This window comes from Brassica napus, unplaced genomic scaffold (genome assembly GCF_020379485.1).
Source record: "Brassica napus cultivar Da-Ae unplaced genomic scaffold, Da-Ae ScsIHWf_275;HRSCAF=454, whole genome shotgun sequence".
NCBI classification, from domain to species: Eukaryota; Viridiplantae; Streptophyta; class Magnoliopsida; order Brassicales; family Brassicaceae; genus Brassica; species Brassica napus.
The window spans coordinates 9,538-15,000 of record NW_026016032.1 but is presented as its reverse complement, the minus strand read 5'-3'; the positions used below and the strand labels follow the sequence as shown (position 1 = coordinate 15,000).

Sequence of the window (5,463 nt, the reverse complement as noted above, 5' to 3'; positions counted from 1 at the left end):
AGCCATTACCACCGGGATCTCCATCAGAGGCTAAGAAAACTCACGCAAGGCTCACGGACAGTCGAAGAATACTATCAGGAGATGGAGTTGTTGATGTTAAGAGCTTGCATATCTGAGGATAGAGAAGCTACTATGGCACGGTTTCTTGGAGGACTCAACCGTGAGATACAAGACAGTGTGGAGATGCAGCACTACTTGGAAATGGAGGAGATGCTACACAAAGCCATCCTAGTAGAACAACAAGTAAAGAGAAAGGGTCACTCTCGGGGCAACTATGGAACTAAGTATCAAGGTGCTAAGGAAGATAAACCAAGCCACCAGAAAGAGAGCAAGCCATATCAAAAGGACGAGGACAAACCTATTAGTTCTTTCAGCAAGGATAAAGGGAAAGCTGAAGCTTCTACTACGAGATCAAGAGATGTTAAGTGTTTTAAGTGCCAAGGAAGAGGACACTACGCTAATGAGTGCACCAACAAACGCGTGATGATCCTTCATGACAATGGAGAATATGAATCTGCTGATGAGGAGACAGAGGCTGAAGAAGATCACAGTTCAGAAGAGGAGTATGTTGCCAACCCGGTCGCTGGAAGGTTGCTAGTTGCTAGAAGAACCTTGAGTCTTCAAAGCAAGACCGAAGAGATGGAGCAAAGAGAGAATCTCTTCTATACTAGATGTCTAGTGCAAGGAAAGGTCTGTAGTCTTATTGTGGATGGAGGCAGTTGTGTCAACGTTGCGAGTGAGACTATGGTTAAAAAGTTGGGTTTGAGGTCCAGAAGCATCCTAAACCATATAGGCTCCAATGGCTCAATGAAGAGGGCGAGATGAGAGTATCTACTCAGGTTATGGTTCCCTTAGCCATTGGTAAATATGAAGATGAGATTCTTTGTGATGTGTTGCCTATGGAAGCTGGACACATTCTCCTTGGAAGGCCGTGGCAATCAGATAGACGTGTGATACATGATGGGTATGCCAACAAGCACACCTTTGAGTTTAAAGGGAGAAAGACAGTTCTTGTGCCTATGACTCCTAAGGAAGTTCAGGTTGATCAGCTCCAGCTACAAAAGAAGAAAGAGATAGATCTTCCCGCTGAATCAACAAAGCAACTAAACTTCTATGCCAAGTCTGGTGATGTTAAAAGATCTCTCTGCTCTAACCTTCCTATTCTTTTGTTTATCTATAAGGAATCCCTCTTGACTACTACTAACATTGCACCGGAGTATCCGAGTGAACTTGTCAATCTTTTACAGGAATATCAAGATGTTTTTCCAGAAGATAGTCCCAATGGACTACCACCAGTGCGAGGGATTGAGCACCAAATTGATTTTGTGCCCGGTTCTACACTTCCCAATAGGCCAGCATACAGAACCAATCCGGTGGAGACCAAAGAACTACAAAGGCAAGTGGAGGAACTGATGGAGAAAGGGCATATCCGAGAGAGCATGAGTCCTTGTGCTGTTCCAGTGCTACTTGTGCCCAAGAAAGATGGGAGCTGGCGCATGTGTGTTGATTGCAGAGCCATCAACAATATCACTGTAAAGTATCGCCATCCTATTCCTAGATTAGATGATATGCTTGATGAATTGCATGGTTCTTGCATATTTTCTAAGATTGATTTGAAAAGTGGATACCATCAGATTAGGATGAAAGAAGGAGATGAATGGAAAACTGCATTCAAAACTAAACATGGTCTATATGAGTGGTTAGTCATGCCATTTGGATTAACCAATGCACCTAGTACATTCATGAGATTAATGAATCATGTTCTTAGATCATTCATTGGCATATTTGTTGTGGTATACTTTGATGACATCCTTGTATACAGTAAGAGCTTTAATGATCATATAGAACATCTTAGAACTGTTCTTGATGTGCTTAGAAAGGAATCTCTTTTTGCTAACCTTAAGAAGTGTACTTTTGGAACGGATCACTTGGTCTTTTTAGGCTTTATTGTGGGTGCAGATGGGGTTAAAGTTGATCCGGAGAAAGTAAGAGCTATACGAGAATGGCCAATTCCTAAGACAGTGAGTGAAGTGAGGAGCTTCCATGGACTTGCTGGTTTCTATAGGCGCTTTGTGAAAGACTTCAGCACCATAGCATCTCCCTTGACTGAAGTAATCAAGAAAGAAGTCGGATTCAAGTGGGGAGAAGCACAAGAACTTGCCTTTCAATGCCTAAAAGAGAAGCTTACTAATGCCCCTCTTCTTATACTTCCTGATTTTAATAAAACTTTTGAAATAGAATGTGATGCTTCAGGAATTGGAATTGGTGCTGTATTGATGCAGGAGAAGAGACCCATTGCATACTTCAGTGAGAAGCTTGGAGGAGCTACCCTCAACTATGCAACTTATGATAAAGAACTATATGCCTTGGTGAGAGCCTTGCAGACTTGGCAACACTACCTCTGGCCTAAAGAGTTCGTCATACACACAGATCATGAGTCTCTCAAATACCTCAAAGGACAGCACAAACTCAGCAAAGACACGCAAGGTGGGTTGAGTTCATTGAGACATTTCCTTATGTCATCAAGTATAAACAAGGTAAGGAAAACATAGTTGCTGATGCACTATCCAGAAGGTATGTTCTCTTGAACACTCTTGATGCTAAGCTATTAGGATTTGAGCAGATTAAAGGAATGTATGAGAATGATCCTGATTTTAAAGAGGCTTACAACTCTTGTGAGAAATTTGCTGTGGGACACTACTTTAGACATGATGGTTTTCTTTTCTATGATAATCGATTGTGTGTGCCTAACTGTTCTTTGAGAGACTTGTTTGTTAGGGAATCTCATGGAGGAAGTCTCATGGGTCACTTTGGTATTGCAAAGACTCTTAAAACTTTGCAGGATCACTTCTTTTGGCCTCGGATGAAAAGAGATGTGGAGAAACTATGTGAGAGATGTGCAACTTGCAAGCAAGCCAAGTCTAAGGTTCAGTCTCACGGTTTGTATACTCCTCTCCCTATACCTTATCATCCTTGGAATGACATATCTATGGATTTCATTGTTGGATTGCCTAGAACTAGGACTGGAAAGGATTCTATCTTTGTGGTTGTGGATAGGTTCTCAAAGATGGCACATTTCATAGCTTGTCACAAAACTGATGATGCATTGCATATTGCTAACTTGTTCTTTAAAGAGATTGTGCGCATACATGGCATGCCTAAGACTATTGTTTCTGATAGAGATACTAAGTTTCTTAGTTATTTTTGGAAGACTCTTTGGTCTAAGCTAGGTACTAAACTCTTGTTTTCTACTACTTGTCATCCACAAACTGATGGACAAACTGAAGTAGTTAATAGGACTCTAGGAACACTCTTGCGTGCATTCATAAAGAAAAACTTGAAATCATGGGAAGACTATTTGCCTCATTGTGAATTTGCATACAATCATGCTGTGCATTCTACTTCTAAGTTTTCTCCTTTTGAGATTGTTTATGGGTTCAATCCCAACTCTCCTTTGGATTTAATCCCTTTACCTGAGTGTGAAAGGGTCAGCATTGATGGCAAAAAGAAGGCAGAGATGGTGAAACAACTCCACGAGCAGGCTAGGCTCAACATTGAGGCAACAACCAAACAGTATGTTAAGCATGCTAACAAAGGAAGGCGTGAGATGGTCTTTGAAGTGGGTGATCAGGTCTGGATTCACCTAAGGAAAGAGAGGTTTCCCAATGAAAGGAAGTCCAAGCTGATGCCGCGGATTGATGGACCTTTTAAGGTCATAAGGAAGATCAGCAACAATGCCTACAAACTGGATTTGCAAGGTAAGTATGATGTGAGTAATAGCTTCAATGTTACTGACTTGATCCCTTTTATTGCAGATGAGCCAGATTTGAGGACAAATCCTTTTCAAGTGGGAGGGGATGATATGATCATGGACCAGCTAGTTGATAAAGATGAAGAAGGAGAGACTGAAGATACACTAGCTGAAGAGGAAGCTGTCCTAGCCATTCCCACAGGTCCTATCACTCGTGCAATGACAAGGAGACTCAAAGAAGCCGTTGGAAACATACTGAAGATCTCTAAGAAGCAAGAAGACTGTCTTGGTAGAAGCTTGAGCTACCAAGACACACTCATCACCATTCATGTGATCTTACCATCAAGCTGATCATCATCTAGGCAAGTGGCTTGGTATACTCTTTTTCCCTTGATTAGTTTTGTCCCACTGGGTTTTCTAATCAAGGTTTTTAATGAGGTATCAAGTTCACTTACACATTCCTAGTTGATGTATCTTGGATGCAACTCGGCCTAAGGCATCTTGGACCGACTTCATCATCTATCTTATATTATGTTTTAGTCTAAGTGTTGTGTTATTACTTTGAAACCGTGTGGAGCCTTTTCCTTTAAGTTTTCTTATGTTTTCGAGACCTTGTGCATGTACAAGGATCTCTCTATTTAAGTGTATCACAAACCCTCATTCTAATCTAAGTTATCTTTTGTTTAAACCTTGTGTTTTCTTCTCCTTTGCTTTCACGAGTTAAAGAGTGTCTGGTGTGTAGTATCCAGTCTGTTGGTGTGTAATATCCAACGCCCAAGGGTTTTAGAAAGGTGTGTCATATCCGATCTAAGCCTAGGAGTATCAAGGAGCCTTTCCGCAGCCTCTTGTGTCACCATTCGATCCACAGCCTTGATAAACTTGAGTCTTTGATTCGTTTATGCAAGGATCTATCCAAACCATCCAGAGAAGGGTCCTAGGATCTCATTACACTGACCGAGCCTTCACGGCTCCTTGGCTTGACCAGAACCATCCTTAGTTCCTGAAACCACAACCAGATAAGCATTAATCATAACCGAGAATAGAACGGATTGATTCTACAATGCTTGGCTTGGTTCCTAAAACTTAGATAAACCTCAGTCAACATAATCATAAAACGTATGAACCTACCTACCGTATCCTAAGTCATTCAACCAACCAGCCCTTGACTTAGAATCAGATAGATAGTCCATAATAGATAACAGAACACACGAACAGATCCGGATCGTCCCCAAAGACCAATCCGTCTATCCGGATAGAATCTAGGTGCGACCGGCCAATGGAGTCCGGCTCAATGGCCCAACGGACTCCCTTACCTGATCCGGCCTTAGGCCTGGATCCAATCGGCCTAGTAAGCCTCAAGCCTAATCCGGAAGGCTTAGCAACCGGTCAGACCTTGCGACTCTACCTTGGCTTAGACAAACCGTTACCTTGTCTTAACTAGACAAGCCATAGGCTGATCCATAAGGATCGGTCCTAGCCTGTCCCGAAAGACACCGTTTGGAACATGCACCCTTTGGCCAATCGTGCCTCCTGGTTCTCGTACCTTTTGATGTTCGCAACCTTTGGTAACTCGTACCTTTTGGTCCCTGACACCCTTTGGCAACTCACAACCTTTGAACACTCATGACTCTTGACAACTCGTGCCCTCTGGGTCATTCCCAACAGTTCGTCCTAACCGCCCAGTCTTGGTGCGATCGGATCATCCGTCTAAC

General features: G+C 42.4%; 1 pseudogene; it reads left to right on the top strand.

Annotated features, from left to right (window-relative positions):
• LOC125602143 overlaps positions 1–4,027 on the top strand; it is a 5,338-nt pseudogene extending 1,311 nt beyond the window's left edge.
• Positions 4,028–5,463: the final 1,436 nt, after the last annotated feature.